The 19,526-nt window shown below is 41.7% G+C and overlaps 1 protein-coding gene across 2 annotated transcripts in view; it reads right to left on the reverse strand.

Moving 5' to 3' along the window:
• Positions 1-14,134: 14,134 nt before the first annotated feature.
• Positions 14,135-19,526, reverse strand: part of LOC106580720 (leucine-rich repeat and fibronectin type III domain-containing protein 1-like protein) — a 114,524-nt gene continuing 109,132 nt past the window's right edge. For both annotated transcript variants that reach the window (XM_014162060.3, XM_014162059.3), the window contains exon 7: positions 14,135-14,525. The gene's annotated coding sequence lies outside the window, so the exon portion shown is untranslated. The remainder of the gene's footprint in view (positions 14,526-19,526) is intronic.

A 19,526-nucleotide genomic window follows, 5' to 3' on the forward strand; every position in this document is an offset into this window, starting at 1 on the left:
TATGTAGAGTGCCTCAATAGCATGGGATGTTAGGTGAGAAGGACATCTCCAATAAGAATTCCTATTGTAAACTATCTAGGGTTATGACAATAGGGTATTAACTTCAGATGAAATGATTATAGGTTTCTGTTATTGAATCAGGATAAACCAACCCATGCATTAAATTAAAACAATCAATGACTCCACCAAGGCAACATACATAACGTTCCATATGTGTATTAAAACATTTTCAAACACAAATACATTTTCAGACACAACATCAAAAGAAATAAAAAATAATAAACCCCAATGAGTCGTGCACAACCCGTGTCCAAATTATTTCAAATTTGCTTAAATAAACCGTTGGCACGTGTTGGAGCTCCAAAAAAATTACGACACCCAAAAATATCCAGAACCACCTCACATTGTGGTTACTCACTACTTAGTAGATATTCCCTCAGCGAAGTATGGCAGTTCCATGCAGGTTTCCTCACAAAGTCCAAGGCAAGCACAGCTACCCATGCAGACAGTACTCCTTAGCCGTAACCGATATCCCATGGGAACATGAACTTGTTAAACTTCCCAAGCAATTATCTCCCGGTGTCACACGATGCTAGGCTAACCTCAAGGCTGGCAAATACCTCCGCGACGTGACGGTAGCTTCAGTCTTTATTAAGTTTTAACAAAATTATAACTCTTTTATAAAATAAAATATGTATTTCCCTTCATGTCTTAGTAGGTATGGGTTTTGTTCTAGTTCTGTCGTCTTCTTTTATAATTTTTCTTCACCAACCATCCTAAGGTAAAACGTCCATCCTTCTATCAACGTCTCCTTTTCCCTCTCTTTTTCCCCAGGCCTCCCGTTAACCTGTTGGGTCTAGGGGGCAGCATTTGCACGTCTGGATAAAAAAAATGTACCCGATTTAATCTGGTTACTAATCCTACCCAGTAACTAGAATATGCATATACTTATTATATATGGATAGAAAACACTCTAAAGTTTCCAAAACTGTTTGAATGGTGTCTGTGAGTATAACAGAACTCATTTGGCAGGCAAAACCCTGAGACATTTTCTGACAGGAAGTGGATACCTGATGTGTTGTATTGACTTTAAACCTATCCCATTGAAAAACACAGGGGTTTAGGAATATTTTGGCACTTCCTATTGCTTCCACTAGATGTCACCAGCCTTTACAAAGTGTTTTGAGTCTTCTGGAGGGAGATCTGACCGAACAAGAGCCATGGAACGGTGATGTCCCATTAGACACCTGGCGCGCTACTTCATGTTGGGTACCCTCGTTCCAATACGTTAGAAAAGAGTATGCATTCGTCCACCTTGAATATTATTCATGTTCTGGTTAAAAAAGGCCCTAATGATTTATGCTATACAACGTTTGACATGTTTGAACGAACGGAAATATATTTTTTCCCCTCGTTCATGACGAGAAGTCCGGCTGGCTTACATCATGTGCTAACGAGACGGAGATTTTTGGACATAAATGATGAGCTTTTTTGAACAAAACTACATTCGTTATGGACCTGTGATACCTGGAAGTGACATCTGATGAAGAGAATCAAAGGTAATGGATTATTTACATAGTATTTTCGATTTTAGATCTCCCCAACATGACGTCTAGTCTGTATCGCAACGCGTATTTTTCTGGGCACAGTGCTCAGATTATTGCAAAGTGTGATTTCCCAGTAAGGTTATTTTTAAATCTGGCAAGTTGATTGCGTTCAAAAGATGTAAATCTATAATTCTTTAAATGACAATATAATATTTTACCAATGTTTTCTAATTTTAATTATTTAATTTGTGACGCTGACTTGACTGCCGGTTATTGGAGGGAAACGATTTCCTCAACATCAATGCCATAGTAAAACGCTGTTTTTGGATATAAATATCAACTTGATAGAACTAAAAATGCATGCATTGTCTAACATAATGTCCTAGGAGTGTCATCTGATGGAGATTGTAAAAGGTTAGTGTATCATTTTAGCTGGTTTTATGGTTTTGGTGACCCTGTCTTTGACTTGACAAAACATTACACACAACTCTTGTAAATGTACTGTCCTAACATACTCTAAATTTATGCTTTCGCCGTAAAACCTTTTTGAAATCGTAAAACGTGGTTAGATTAAGGAGATGTTTATCTTTCAAATGGTGTAACATAGTTGTATTTTTGAAAAATTTGAATTTTGACATTTATTTGGATTCAAATTTGCCGCTCTTGAAATGCACCTGCTGTTGATGGAGTGCACCACGGGTGGCACGCTAGCGTCCCACCTAGCCCCAAGAGGTTAACCAGGTCAACTCCCATTGGCCACAACTTAACAAGCGACCTTATTGGTCAAAACTTAAACTTCAAAGTAAAACAAACTATTCACTTATACATTAAATAAATATTTCTTCAAAAAGCATAATGCATTAACATTACAGTTTAGGAGCAATTCAATCATCTTTTAAATATAATACCCATTAATTATAACAAATAAACTCAATACTTGGTTCAAACAAGGGTATTACATAAGTTACTAGATATAGTCCAGTTTGTAAAATTCTCTATGAAATGGGTTCCAAAATTAATGATGTATGTCTGTGGTTCAAATTCAATGAAATGTTCATGACGGTAGTATGATACACTAAAAGAAAATATACATTTTCATCAAGTTTTGACATTTTTATGTTTACTAGCAAATCTCAGAATTGATACAATGCCTTCAGAAAGTATTCATAACCCTTGACTTATTCCACTTTTTTTGTGTTACAGCCTGAATTCAAAATTAATTAAATAGTTTTTCTCACCCATCTGTACAAAATATATGAACTTAGTGTCACACCCTGATCTGTTTCATCTGTCTTTGTGCTTGTCTCCACCACCCTCCAGGTGTCGCCCATCTTCCCATTATCCCCTGTTTATTTATATCTGTGTTCTCTGTTTGTCTGTTGCCAGTTCATCTTGTCTTGTCAGGTTTTACCAGCGTTCTTTCCCACCTTCCTGTTTCTCTAGTTCTGTTTCCTAGTTTTTCACGGTTCTGACCATTCTGCCTGCCCTGACCCCGAGGCTGCCTTCCATCCTGTACCTGCCAGACTCTGACCTGATCACAAACCTCTGCCTGTCCTCGACCTGCCCTTTGCCTGCCCCGTGTTTTTAATAAATCATCTGAGAATTTTACTATCCGCCTCCCATGTCTGCATCTGGGTCATATCCTGAGTCGTGATAGTATGAACTGGCTGTTAGACTGGGGGTGGAACGCGGATGACAGGCTGACCGACGACAAAATGAGAATGCAGGATGCCTTCCAGAACTGGGATGAGAACTGAGGACCCCAGTCGGAGACCATGTCCACTGGAAGTCCATGGATCCGGAAGACGTGCTGCACCATGAGCTTGGCCGTCTCCTTGGCTGAGTGTAGCTTCCAGAGAGGGATGAAGTGGGCGGCTTTGGAAAATCGGTGACGAAGTCCACAGTATGTGACCAGGGACGGTGAGGGACGGGAAGTGGTTGAAGGAGGCCAGCCGGAGCTTGCCGAGGAGCCTTATTGCGGGCACACACGGTGCAGACGGCGACGAACGCGGAGACGTCAGGAATCAAGGTGGGCCACCAAAAACGTTGTCGTGTAAAGGCCAAGGTTGTACGGGGGCTAGTCTAACGGCCAGTCGGAGTGAGCCAATCAGGACCTGGAGACGACTCTTCGCTGCCCGGTCTCCGTCAATCCCACCACCTGGAGCCAGCAGCTTGTGTGGGTTGAGTTTGCCCGCAACACCCTCCCTTGCTCAGCCACTGGTCTCTCGCCTTTTGAGTGCTCCCTGGGATATCAGCCCCGGCTCATCCCGGAGCAAGAAGAAGAGGTCCGCGTACCCTTGGCCTAGATATTTGTCCGCCGCTGTCGCCGTACCTGGAATAGAGCCCGGCGGCTCTTCTCAAGTCCTCCTCCAGGTATCGATGACCAGTGGACCGCCACCGGACCCCATCTCCCCAGTATCATCTCAGGCAGAAGGTATGGCTGTCCACCCAGGATCTGCCCCTCCAGGTGGAATCTCGCAAACTTTCCCCCCAGTTTATCGGCCCTTTCTCCATCTCCAAGATCCTTAGCCCCTCTGTTGTTCGTCTTCTGTTGCCCCATACCCTCCGTATACATCCCACTTTTCATGTGTCTAGGATTAAACCTATGTCTCACAGCCCTTTGTCTCCTGTTTCCAGTCTTAAGACCAAAAGGCTCCTTAACAGCTTCTACCCCCAAGCCATAAAACTGCTGAGCAATTAATCAAATGGCCACTATTTGCTTTGACCCCCCCCCCCCCCCTTTCTTTCTACATTGCTGTTTCTACATTGCTGTTTCTCACTGTTCATTATCTATGCCTAGTCAATTCACCCCTACCTACGTGTACAAATTAACCTGTTTCCCGGCACAATGACTTGGTACCGGTACCCCTTGTATGTATGTATGTATGTATGTATGTATGTATGTATGTATGTATGTATGTATGTATGTATGTATGTATTTATTTTACTTTAGTTTATTTAATAAATATTTTCTTAACTCTATTTCTCGAACTGCATTGTTTGTTAATGGCTTGTACCTAAGCATTTCACGGTAAGGTCTACACCTGTTGTATTCGGTGCATGTGACAAATAACATCTGACTTGATGCTGAAAGGGATATTCAATGTCTGCTTAATTATTTGTTACCCATCTACCAATAGATGCTGTTATTTGAGAGACAATGGAAAACCTCCCTGGTCTTTGTGGTTGAATCTGTGTTTGAAATTCACTGCTCAACTGTTGGGTACAGAGATAAGGTAGTCATTCAAAAATAATGTTAAACGCTATCATTGCACACAGTGAGTCCATGCAACTTATGTGACTTGTTAAGCACATTTTTACTCCTGAACTTTTTTTAGGCTTGTCATAACAAAGGGGTTGAATACTTAAAGATATTTTAGCTTTTCATTTTTAATTAATTTGTTTTGTGTAGGCCAGTGATACAAAATCTCAATTTAATCAATTAAATTGAAGGTGTACCACAGCAAAATTTGGAAAGTGTCAAGTGGTGTGAATACATTCTGATGGCACTGAAAGTACACTGAACAAAAATATAAATGCAACATTGAACAGTTTCAAAGATTTTACTGAGTTACATTTCATTTAAGGAAATCAGTCCATTGAAATAAATTATTTAGGCCCTAATCTATGGATTTCACATGACTGGGCAAGGGCACAGCCATGGGTGGGCCTGGGAGGGCACCCACTTGAGAGCCAGACCGATTAATTCAGAATGAGTTTTTCCACACAACAGAAATAGCCCCTCAGATGATCCCGCAGGTGAAGAAGTCGAATATGGAGATCCTGGGATGGCATGGTTACACATGGTCTGCGATTGTAAGGCCGGTTGGATGTACTGCCATATTCTCTAAAACGATATTGGAGATGGCTTAAAGTACAGAAATTAACATCACATTCTCTGGCAACAGCTCTGGTGGACATTCTTGCAGTCAGCATGCCAATTGCACGCTTCCACAAAACTTGAGACACCTGTGGTATTGTGTTGTGTGATAAAACTGCACATTTAAGAGTGGCCTTTTATTGTCCCCAGCACAATGTAATGATCATGCTGCTTAATCAGCTTCTTGATATGCCACACCTGTCAGGTGGATGGATTATCTTGGCAATGGAGAAATGCTCACTAACAGGGATGTGAACAAATTTATGCTAACATTTTTTGAAAAATAAGCTTTTTTTTTGCATATGGAACATTTCTGGGATCTTTTATTTCAGCTCATGGAACATGGGACCAACACTTCACATGTTCATTTGGCTCCTCAGAATATTGTAACTCTCACTGCTTTTTTGATACAATACACTAAACATCCCCTTCTCACCGTTGACAATTTCTCAACAATTGGTTAATTTCACAAAGAACCTCATTCTTCAACTCCGGAGATACAGCATCTAACATCCTTGAACACTTAATAGACTTTTTCCATTAGAAATAAAACGAAACAATCTCTTAAAATGGGACACGAGAGAGGCTGATAGTGTTTCAGAGGTTTGCCAAGGTCCTTAACAAGGAGGTTTAACTGTGTGGAAATTACATGGCCCATTTTTATGCCAACCAATCCACTCTACATTCAAGGCCCAGTTTAACTGAGAAGGAATCCAGGAAATAACTTGTTTTGAAAAAGCTTTGGGGGACGTTGTGTGAGCAGTGAATTTGGTGACAATGTGATAAAGGTTTAACTTGAAGATAGCCATGAACCTTTTCACACTTGAGTTCCAAATATCTCTAACGGTCGCCCCAGCGTGAGTTTTTTTATGTGCGTGATGTCAGAATGCGCTCACTGTTCCAAAATGTGATTGTTACGCAACAGGGCAGTTAACTCACGCTGCCCTCAAACCATGTCACGCTGCCTGCTAATTATCTACAGTACAGGTTATGTTTAAACTTTTAAATATCATATTCTTTCCTAACACGTTTTAATTTCTGACAACAGTTTGAATTGAGATGTGTTCCGCCGCCTTATTAATTCACATAGAAGTATCCCATTTCACTGTTGCGGACAATTTATGTTTGAGGCCTTACTAAGCAAGACAAACTTCTCTCTTCAGTGAGAGCCCAAGCACAAACGTTTTCCTCCCTGGCACATTTTCCGGCTGGCTCCCACATTGCCTTCACTACTAATAATAACTTTGTACGTTCCTATCAAAGTTAGTACGCTATCATTATAGTTTCTCTATATCGTGTTGTCGTTTCTAGTGTAGCACACTGTATGTATGTATGTATGTATGTATGTATGTATGTATGTATGTATGTATGTATGTATGTATGTATGTATGTATGTATGTATGTATGTATGTATGTATGTACAATGGGGAGAAGAAGTATTTGATACACTGCCGATTTTGCTGGTTTTCCTACTTACAAAGCATGTAGAGGTCTGTCATTTTTTATCATAGGTACACTTCAACTGTGAGAGACGGAATCTAAAACAAAAATCCAGAAAATCACTTTGTATGATTTTTAAGTAATTCATTTTCATTTTATTGCATGACATAAGTATTTGATACATCAGAAAAACAGAACTTAATATTTGGTACAGAAACCTTTGTTTGCAATTACAGAGATCATATGTTTCCTGTAGTTCTTGACCAGGTTTGCACACACTGCAGCAGGGATTTTGGCCCACTCCTCCATACAGACCTTCTCCAGATCCTTCAGGTTTCGGGGCTGTCGCTGGACAATACGGACTTTCAACTCCCTCCAAAGATTTTCTATTGGGTTCAGGTCTGGAGACTGGCTAGGCCACTCCAGGACCTTGAAATGCTTCTTACGGAGCCACTCCTTAGTTGCCCTGGCTGTGTGTTTCGGGTCGTTGTCATGCTGGAAGACCCAGCCACGACCCATCTTCATTGCTCTTACTGAGGGAAGGAGGTTGTTGGCCAAGATCTCGCGATACATGGCCCCATCCATCCTCCCGTCAATACGGTGCAGTCGTCCTGTCCCCTTTGCAGAAAAGCATCCCCAAAGAATGATGTTTCCACCTCCATGCTTCACGGTTGGGATGGTGTTCTTGGGGTTGTACTCATCCTTCTTCTTCCTCCAAACACGGCGAGTGGAGTTTAGACCAAAAAGCTATATTTTTGTCTCATCAGACCACATGACCTTCTCCCATTCCTCCTCCGGATCATCCAGATGGTCATTGGCAAACTTAAGACGGGCCTGGACATGCGCTGGCTTGAGCAGGGGGACATTGCGTGCGCTGCAGGATTTGAATCCATGACAGCATAGTGTGTTACTAATGGTTTTCTTTGAGACTGTGGTCCCAGCTCTCTTCAGGTCATTTACCAGGTCCTGCCGTGTAGTTCTGGGCTGATCCCTCACCTTCCTCATGATCATTGATGCCCCACGAGGTGAGATCTTGCATGGAGCCCCAGACCGAGGGTGATTGACCGTCATCTTGAACTTCTTCCATTTTCTAATAATTGCGCCAACAGTTGTTGCCTTCTCACCAAGCTGCTTGCCTATTGTCCTGTAGCCCATCCCAGCCTTGTGCAGGTCTACAATTCTATCCCTGATGTCCTTACACAGCTCTCTGGTCTTGGCCATTGTGGAGAGGTTGGAGTGTGTTTGATTGAGTGTGTGGACAGGTGTCTTTATACAGTTAACAAGTTCAAACAGGTGCAGTTAATACAGGTAATGAGTGGAGAACAGGAGGGCTTCTTAAAGAAAAACTAACAGGTCTGTGAGAGACGGAATTCTTACTGGTTGGTAGGTGATCAAATACTTGTCATGCAATAAAATGCAAATTAATTACTTAAAAATCATACAATGGGATTTTCTGGATTTTTGTCTCTCACAGTTGAAGTGTACCTATGATAAAAATTACAGACCTCTCCATGCTTTGTAAGTAGGAAAACCTGCAAAATTGGCAGTGTATCAAATACTTGTTCTCCCCACTGTATGTATGTATGTATGTATGTATGTATGTATGTATGTATGTATGTATGTATGTATGTATGTATGTATGTATGTATGTATGTATGTATGTATGTATGTATGTACAGTGCCTTCGGAAAAGTACTCAGACCACTTGACTTTTTCCACATTTTGTTAGGTTACAGCCATATTCTAAAATGTATTAAATAAATAAAATTCCTTATCAATCTGTACACCATAACCCATAATGACCAAATATGTATTTTTTGAAATGTTTGCAAATGTATTAAAAATAAAAAACAGAAATACCTTATTTACATAAGTATTCAGACCCCTTGATATGAGAGTCGAAATTGAGCTCAGGTGCATCCAATTTCCATTGATCATCCGTGAGATGTTTCTACAACTTGATTGGAGTCCACCTGCTGTACATTCCATTGATTGGACAGGATTTGGAAAGGCACACACCTGTCTATATAAGGTCCCACAGTTGACAGTGCATGTCAGAGCAAAAACCAAGCTATGAGATAGAAGGAATGGTCCGTAGAGCTCCGAGACATGATTGTGTTGAGGCACAATTCTGGGGAAGGGTACGAAAAAATGTCTGCAGCATTGAAGGTCCCCAAGACCACAGTGGACTCCTTAAGTTTGGAACCACCAAGATCCTTCCTAGAGCTGGCAGCCCAGCCAAACTGAGCAATCGGGGGAGAAGGGCCTTGGTTAGGCAGGTGACAAAGAACCCAATGGTCACTCTGACAGAGCACTAGAGTTCCTCTGTGGAGATGGGAGAACCTTCCAGAAGGACAACCCTCTCTGCAGCACTCCACCAATGAGGCCATTATGGTAGAGTGGCCAGACGGAAGCCACTCCTTAGTAAAAGGAACATGACATCCTGCTTGGAGTTTGCCAAAAATCACCTAAAGACTCAGACCATGAGAAACAAGATTCTCTGGTCTGATGAAACCAAGATTGAACTCTTTCACCTCAATGTCAAGAATCACTTCTGGAGGAAACCTGGCACATTCCCTACGGTGAAGCGTGGTGGTGGCAGCATCATGCTGTGGGGATGTTTTCAGCGGCAGGGACTGGGAGACTAGTCAGGATCAAGGCAAAGATGAACAGAGCAAAGTACAGAGATCCTTGATGAAAACCTGCTCCAGTGCGCTCTGGACCTCAGAATGGTGTGAAGAACAACAACCCTAAGCACACAACTAAGACAACGCAGGAATGGCTTCGGGACAAGTCTCTTAATGTCCTTGAGTGGCCCAGCCAGAGCCCGAACTTCAACTGGGTCAAACATCTCTGGAGAGACCTGAAAATAGCTGTGCAGAGACGCTCTTCATCCAACCTGACAGAGCTTGAGAGGATCTGCTGGGAAGAATGGGAGAAATTCCCCAAATACAGGTGTGCTAAGCTTGTCGTCTCATAAACAAGAAGACTTGAGGCTGTAATCGCTTCCAAAGGTGCTTCAACAAAGTACTGAGTAAAAGGTCTGAATACTTACACTACAGTTCAAAAGTTTGGGGTCACTAAGAAATGTCCTTGTTTTTGAAAGAAAAGCAAATTTGATGTCCATTAAAATAACAACAAATTGGTCAGAAATACAGTGTAGACATTTTTTATGTTGTAAATGGCTATTGAGCCTGTAATCAAACCCACAAATGCTGATGCTCCAGATACTCAACTAGTCTAAAGAAGGACAGTTTTATTGCTTCTTTAATCAGTACAACAGTTTTCAGCTGTGCTAACATAATTGCAAAAGGCTTTTCTAATGATCAGTTAGCCTTTTAAAATTATAAACTTGGATTAGCTAACACAACATGCCATTGGAACACAGGAGGGATGGTTACTGATAATGGGCCTCTGTATGCATATGTAGATATTCCATAAAAATAAGCTGTTTCCAGCTACAATAGTCATTTACAACATTAACAATGTGTACACAGTATTTCTGATGAATTTGATGTTATTGTAATTGTCAACGTCGTGTGTGTAGGTGGCAGGGAAGTCAGGCGCAGGAGAAAAACTTCATATAAGCGGAGTAGTTTAATAAACTTTCAAACAAACTCCAAAAATAGAATAAATAAAATATCAACATGGGTACACATACCCGTCGCACACCTAAATAAACAACACGCACACAATAACACAAACAATCTCGGACAAGGACATGTGGGGAAACAGAGGGTTAAATACACAACAGGTAATGAATGGAATTGGAACCAGGTGTGAAAAGAAACAAGACAAAACCAGTGGATAATGAAAAATGGATCAGTGATAGCTAGAAGACCGGTGACGTCGACCGCCGAGCACCACTCGAACAAGGAGGGGCATCGACTTCGGTAGAAGTCGTGACAGTAATGGACAAAACATTTGCTTTTCTTTCAAAAACAAGGACATTTCTAAGTTACCCCAAACTTTTGAATGGTAGTGTATGAAAATTTGATATTTCAGTTTCATATTTTTTTTTATAAATTATCAATAATTTTTAAAATCCTGATTTTAGCTACTTCTGTGAATGTCTGAACATTGCATCCAAACAAAAACTGCTCACATTGTGGACATAACGTTGTAAAAACTGTGTTTGTGCAAAATGAGAAAAAAATTGTGTGGCCAGCTCAAACACTGACTCTTGCATCAGTCGTAAATGGATGTTCTAAAGTGTTCGAATCACACCGGTTCGAGCATACGCTGCTAGTACCTCCGTCGAAGGATCACACCTGCGTGTTCATACGGTACCAGTCAAAAGTTTGGAAACAACTACTCATTTATATTTTCTAAATTTTTGAATAATAGTGAAGACATCACAACTACGAAATAACACACATGGAATCATGTAGTAAGCAAAACAAAACAAAATATATTTTATATTCTTCAAAGTAGCCACCCTTTGCCTTGATGGCATTCTCTCAACCAGCTTCACCTTAAATGCTTTTCCAAAAGTCTTGAAAGAGTTCCCAAATATGCTGAGCACTTTTTGGCTGCTTTTCCTTCACTCTGCGGTCCAACTCATCCCAAAACATCTCAATTGGGTTGAAGTTGGGTAATTGTGGAAGCCAGGTCATCTGATGCAGCACTCCATCACTCTCCTTCCGTGTCAAATAACCCTTACACAGCCCGGATGTGTGTTTTGGGTCATTGTCCTGTTGAAAACAAATTATAGTCCCTCTAAGCGCAAACCAGATGGGATGGAGTATCACTGCAGAATGCTGTGGTAGCCATGCTGGTTAAGTGTGCTTTGAATTCTAAATAAATCACAGACAGTGTCTCCAGCAAAGCACCCCCACACTATCACACCTCCTCCTCCATGATTCACAGTGGGAACTACACATGCAGAGATCATCCATTCACATACTCTGTGTCTCACAAAGACTCAGCGGGTGGAACCAAAAATCTCAAATTTGGACTTGTAAGGAACCATTTGTTGTCCCAATTTGTATAAAGAATAACTTATAGTACAACATAAATATGTAGCTCACGCAGTCAGCACTAATGTTGAGTAGAGCCAGTCTATTACTACAGCTACAGTTGAAGTCAGACGTTTACATACACCTTAGCCAAATACATTTAAACTCCGTTTTTCACAATTCCTGACATTTAATCCTATAAATATTCACTGTCGTAGGTCAGTTAGGATCACCAGTTTATTTGAAGAATGTGAAATGTCAGAATAATAGTAGAGAGAATTATTTATTTCACTTTTATTTCTTTCATCACATTCCCAGTGGTTCAGAAGTTTACATACACTCAATTAGTATTTGGTAGCATTGCCTTTAAATTGTTTAACTTTGGTCAAATGTTTTGGGTAGCCTTCCACAAGCTTCCCACAATAAGTTGGGTAAGTTTTGGCCCATTCCTCCTGACAGAGCTGGTGTAATTGAGTCAGGTTTGTAGGCCTCCTTGCTCACACACACTTTTTCAGTTCTCTTTCGCCCCAAAGTATGTTCATCTCTAGGAGACAGAACGCGTCTCCTTCCTTAGCGGTATGACGGCTGCGTGGTCCCATGGTGTTTATACTTGCGTACTATTGTTTGTACAGATGAATGTGGTACCTTCAGGCGTTTGGAAATTGCTCCCAAGGATGAACCAGACTTGTGGTCTACAATTATTTTTCTGAGGAATTGGCTGATTTCTTTTCATTTACCCATGATGTCAAGCAAAGAGGCACTGAGTTTGAAGGTAGGCCTTGAAATACATCCACAGGTACACCTCCAATTGACTCAAATGATGTCAATTAGCCTATCAGAAGCTTCTAAAGCCATGCCATCATTTTCTGGAATTTTCCAAGCTGTTTAAAGGCACAGTCAACTTAGTGTATGTAAACTTCTGACCCACTGGAATTGAGATACAGTGAATTATAAGTGAAATAATCTGTCTGGAAACAATTGTTGGAAAAATGACTTGTGTCATGCACAAAGTAGATATTTTAACCGACTGGCCAAAACTATAGTTTGTTAACAAGAAATTTGGGGAGTGTTTGAAAAACGAGTTTTAATGACTCCAACCTAAGTGTATGTAAACTTCCGACTTCAACTGTAGGTATGCTACCGAGTGTAACATCACTTTCAAGAATGAAAGTTACCGTTTCACAGACGGACTTCTCCAGTTAGCTGATAAGTGCAGATGTCCTCTCTATGATCATTGCCCACATTTGCAGAAGTGAACATTACAAAAGTACTGTTATCGACCCACCAAATTAATTACTCAAGAAATCCAATAGACATGGCCTTTTACCATCACTTCTGTCTCACATTCCATCGACTGGAAACCAGTACTGTCTGTGGTGAGGGAAAAAATAAATGGGAAAATATAGGGTGTATGCGAAAGAGTCTAAAAGAGGGTTTCCTGACTAAAATATGTATAGGGGGGACATTTTCAAACTCACTTTAACTCACAGAGTGACTGATGATAACATTTAATTTATTCTGGGCAACCCCATATCTCTGCACCTCAATGTTCCCCTGTATTAATGACAGTGAAATCCTTCGATCTCTTGCCATGAGGAAATAGTGATGATTACTCCATTCTATGATGTATGTAATAACAGCAAAATGATGATTTAGCACAATGTCAGACAGTCATTACTCTCATGGCACACATCACCCAGCAAGCCTTTAGGAGGACTTTGGGATAGCTATAAACAGCCATGAAAGCCAGGCTTTCGCACTTTCAATAAGACATCCAACTCACGCAAAGCATTCTGTTGGTTAAATGACTGACCTGGATCGGATTCACTGCACCAGATGGTGAAAACCACCACAAGAGATTCTGTGCAAATTGCAGTGTTTAAATTCATGTCGGCTTTGAGGGTCAGGGGGAAAAACATAAAAAGAAGTGAGTGGAATTGAGTTGGCAGAATTTAAAGCCTACTAGGTGGGGGAGAGAGGCTAACCTTGATGCTGAATATCTCTATATGGAGAAGGCTGTAGGACTGGTGGGGTAATATATATATAAAGGGCTGGACGCTATGGGATGATTCAAACCTAATTTATTTTTACCTCTGGGATCCCTTTCTCCCTCTAAAGTAATTTGGATTGACTGCCATTGTGCCACAACCATCAGGTAACACATGTTATTGGCTTTGCGGTGCCATGAAGCAGAGATAGGTGAGGCGGGGATAGGGAGTGGGTGTACAGTACTAGGTTTGTATAGGGGGAATACAAGAGGAGAGAAGTAGGTGTAACAGAAGGTAAATCATCAGCCACAAACAGGCCTGTTAGTCTCTTGGGAATGAATCCACTTTTTTAAAATTTTATTAGAAAAATTTCACACACCATAAAAATTACATGTACAAAACTATAAGATTTGGAATTGCGTTATGTACAGATACAAAAGATAAAGCCAAATAAAAAGTGACGGTGAACACAGAAGAAGGTGAGTCCCCAGCTCTAGGCGCTTTGTCTGAGTCTGCCTGTTTGATTCCGTTCTCACTGGGTTCGGCTCAAAGGTGAGAAAAAAAAACGCAACACAGGGTGATGAAGACCATGGTGACGAAGAGGTGGTGGTGATGCACAGACATGCGGTTCAGTTTGCTTAGTCCCTGTTAGTTCTTCCTCCTTTATATCCTTGTGTCCTCGGAGTCCGGATGGGGTAAACTCGGCCCATACCTGCAGAGAGAAGAGAGAGACAGCGAAATCAGTGAGGAATATGTTCTATTTTGCCCTTTCATCCGTTTACGATTGACCACACATACAAGTCCACTTAATCCAGGTTGATCATTGAAAGGGCTTCATGAAGATCAGCCAACATTGTAGCCCCTGAAGTATCGTGATGATACTGTTTCTCCTTGACCGGTGTTCGAGTCATTGAATCCCTGCCATACTCAGGCTTTATTTCATGAAACGGAGAACATTCAAACATTTCCATAATGACAATAGACCAAAGTACATCAGTTGAATAACCTAGTCTAATACAAACACAGGAAGCTTCACAAACACTGGCAGCCATACGACCACCGTGCTTGGACAATGCCCTCTGTTTCGATCCGTGTTGTGCTCTACTGCTGTTTGATACAAATGTAAATGACTGGCAGCCTCCCTCACAGCACTGGCCAAACCGTGGTGGGCTTGCCTATGTGGCCATGAAACGAAACAGGATTATAAAACAACAACCCAGTGCCATTAAACAGTCATTGAAGTGAACAGATGCTTTTCCAGTATAGTGCAAGATTACATTTGGGACTCCTCTGCCTTAGACTCATCCTCAATGTCTCACGCACTGTCCACAGAAGAGTGATAGGAGCTAAGCCGGTCAGCTCAGACAGCCCAGCCCTCACGGTAGCCTGACTAAGCCTCCCTCAGGTTGGGCATATCATGGCTCTGGATGCATGACAGGTGGTGAGCTGAACACAAGCCTGGCAATCATTTTAAATAGAATACTTCGGCTTACATCTACATATGGAACTAGGCACTTTGAAAAATGGTGCTGGATAGGCTTATAGGCTCTCTGGTGGATACGTATGGTACCTGGATATAGCTGACTAGCTGGCACTGCAGGTGGTTTGTATTGGAGAGGAGAAGAGGCTGAACAGGTGCATGAGCAAGAGCTACAATGATGGATGCCATTTTGGAAATGCTGATCCCTTGTGTCAGGCTAACATGTTTGACGCTGAAAGCCCTGAGTGGACTGAGGCCTATAAAGTGGAGGAGTTGAGAGGGTACTTATTTTTGCTTCACAATTGGCTGAATGTACTAGCATGACGTTTATGTCAAAACACAAATGCATGACAGTGTTTTCAGGCACTTTATGCTGGCTTCACAAGGCAAAAATAGATTGTCCATTCGAAACATAGGGGCCATTACTCCTTCACCACAACCCATTCAAACAAACAATTTGCTTTTCAATAGCAAAGTGTACTGTAACACTTGACTTGAACAAAATACATTCTACATTCAATACATTCACATTCAATACGTTCAGGACTAGTCTATAGCGGGTTTTATCTTGTGAAAAATGTATGGCTTAAAGTGTGATGTAATCTGCTCCAGGACCTTAGTGACCATGGGCGTTCTCTGCCTCTCCCTCCCAGCGTGGGAGCATTGATAAATTCAGCCAACGTCGACACAAAGCAGAACCTGCCCATCTGTACTACTCTCTTGTTGGCACAGCAGGAGAGTCTCTCTTAAAGCACAACCACATATTATGAAGCGCTTGGATTCAGCAAAAGTGCAGAAATATATTCCTGTATTTCCTTAACCACTTTAAAAGTTGACGTATCAAACTGAGTACACGAGACCTATTTGTACACTAAATTATAGCATCATACTGTAGCTTAATTTCCATTAGATCTGCCACCTGCTCCAAATCATTCATGGTGTTGCATGACACACTATCTCTAGAAACACTATTGACAGCGACTGTATGTGAAATAGCTTCATTTACAGCTATTTACAAACAAAGCATGTTTCATTGTGCTGAGCATGCACTACTGAGCTAAATATATGATCTTCTTCACCATCCAGGAGAAAGGATATTGGACCAGCATTGCTGTCTCAGGGTCATGACATGGCGGCACTCCTGTCCTGAGAAAGTGCATTCCATGGAGGGGTCAGTGCGATACACATTGTCCGACTCTTATTTTGCAACCCCGATTATGATTCCCATCATCACACTTTGTTTCTCATCAGCACATATTGATTATGCAATTAAATGTGGCCTGAGCAGCAGAAATCAATTGGGACCGGCTGTACTAAGGAGTGAACACCGCCCCCGGGGCAATCACCCAATCATCATCTGATATGAATCACCTCAGTGTGTCTGCCAAACAAATCTCTCTCCGAACGGCATCCACTGCGATCCTCTGCCGGCCAACCCATAAACTGTTCAGGGGGAGACCGTAATTTATTCTCCATAGCAACTTTCATCATCTCACCTTTTTACATGGGATGTTGTTATTGCTGTTTCACATTGTCTGACTAGAGGGCGAGTGATAACATCAACTGCATTTTGCCCTTGGTTTTAGGTCTGCCTCTTAGTCACCAGAACCGGCAAAGTCTGTTTAACAAAACCATAACTCTGGTATTGTGAATCTCAGTAGCCTCATATACATTTGCCCTGCTCAGATGAACATGATAAAGTGACAAAGTGAAAACAAATAGAGCCTAGAACCTAATGTCCCCTGTTGCCTCGGTTCTGCCCCATGATATCTGAGCCGAACATCATTCTGTCTCCCAAAAAACAACAAAGAACTTGTTTGCATAATGTCTGCATAGTGATGCCATAGCTGAGCTTTCAGACAGTTCAGCACAGACCATTTAGCCCGCTGTTCTTGACTTCCATTAGTGGGGAGACCTCTGTGATCTCACTCAGAACAACCTGTTTATTGATGCCAGGGACCTGTGATCATCAGGCGCCATGCCGCTGCTGATACATTGGGTAACATGCTCATTGCTGCGTCATCAGCATGGAGCAATGATTAGCCACGTAGCTATCCTCTAATTGCCAGAGCAATGAGGCTGGAGACTTGACAAAACATAATGCTAAGTGTGGGAGGATTGGAAGATGGGCGCCATCAAGCCATACAACATGTCATCATTGATTTCTCCAAGGCCTATTTTAACAAAATGTTGATAGCAATCTAAAACCAGCTGTGATCTCAGTCCGTGAGGAATTTTTTGTTGTTGTTGTGATCATTTTTTTTTTTTGTCTCCAGAGCAATAAGGATCATAGAACACGTAGCTAGAAAATAAAACTTTGATAGGCAGAAAATCGGCAACCCCTAACTCAATTCTGTTCTCGCTCAATACAAACGCGAAGAGACAAGAATGGAATTGCCACTCGGTATACAAACATATTTTTGGGGGCGCAGACGGGCTGTGTGACAAAAAGAAACAGAATCAATGCCTTTGCCATTGTTTGGAATTAGTGCTGAGTTTAAATTGAGCTGCAGTGCGCCCCGAGGCCCAGTGCCTCACACACACAGAAAGCAGAAACTACGGCCTCGATCAAAGCAAACACACAGCAATGGCAATAAAGAAAGCTGCAAAATTAGCAAAATAAATTCCTCTGCTGACATTTGCCGGCCTCTTGGTACGGTAGTAATTAATTACATTTGGCAGTGGTTGTGATATGTAAGCGTCATCTGCTTTTTGTTTGTGTGGTTTTTGTTTTTTAGGATGGACTCTTGTGTAAACATTTTTTTTAAAAACATTTTAGTCATTTTTAGCAGATGCTCTTATCCAGAGCGACTTACAGTAGTGAATGCATACATTTCATTTCATTTCATGCATTTTTTTTGTACTGTGAGAGGCATGGTGTTCTCACAAAAACCACACACACACACACACACACACACACACACACACACACACACACACACACACACACACACACACACACACACACACACACACACACACACACACACGTATGTAGGAAAACACACACAGCCCACACGTATCCTACAGATTGTCTCTACATCTCCCTTGCTTGAATAGCAAAAACTAACTACGAAATTACACCATCAGCAGGGTTACGATCCTTTTACAGTGGTTCTGTTTTCCAATCCTCATGTTATTTTGTGAGACAGAATATTTACGATACCAGGCTCTTTGAACACACACATCTATCTTCGCCTCATCTCATCTCTTTCAAGTCTAACCTTAAACCAGTCTAATTTCTCAAACTCCAGCTTGATGGTGAGATATCGGTTGATCAATAGTGATTTCATGGCCCAGGCCTTGGCGCTGAGGGCCGACTGAGCCTTTCCATTTGTCCCTGTCCACTCGGGGAAGGGCGAGGGCTACGAACAATGGGGTCCCCTGATTTCACACATCACTACACCTCAACCCTCTCCACATTAATATCCAACAAAGAATACAAACAAAAGCACCTGTCCACCCGCCACTGACATTTTATTAATCAGACAGGCACAACGTTAGTTTGCTGATCAAATATATTAAGGGTGAGTTTACTCTCAACTATCAAAGGCTAAAGCCATCAGAGTGAGAGTATGATGAAACTATTTGTTAGGACATACAGCGATGCTCCAGAACTGTCCTGCTCATTTTCCCTCCCTTCTCGACACGCTTCTGTGCTCTCAGATGTTAGCAGGTAAAAGAAAGACTTCACAGGGGAATTGAAGGCAAGGTTAACGTCTGAGGCAAGAACTAGCTGCTGTTATCAATTATGCATACCTCCCTTGCTTTGTTTCAGGAAGCCGAAATGTAATAGCAGAGGCCCTTTCACTGCAACATCCCTCCTCTCCATCTCACGATAGGGCCAGATCACTGTGTAATCACCTTGTTGTACAAATTGTAGAAGTGCCGTCACAGAGACACAAGCCTGTCTGAACACATGGTGGGCGAGGGTAAGAAATCAACTTCAATGAGTTGTGGGATCCAACGTTAATGGGATTCATCTGTGTTTGGCTGTAAAATGGTATACTATGACCACGGCAGTGATCTAAGATAGCATAGACCTAAGCTATGACATGATGGCTGGATAAATCTCTAGAAAGCGCAATCCTATCTTTGATGTGAGAATAATTAAGTATGATCTCGTAAGGCGTCCCGGAAATGACCAACCACATGCATGTCCTCCAAGAAACGTATTTATCGACTTACGTAAACAAAATGTTTCAAGTCAGCACAGCCAAACACAAAAAGCAC

Source organism: Salmo salar, chromosome 20, assembly GCF_965601325.2.
Source record: "Salmo salar chromosome 20, fSalSal1, whole genome shotgun sequence".
In the NCBI taxonomy this organism is placed as follows: Eukaryota; Metazoa; Chordata; class Actinopteri; order Salmoniformes; family Salmonidae; genus Salmo; species Salmo salar.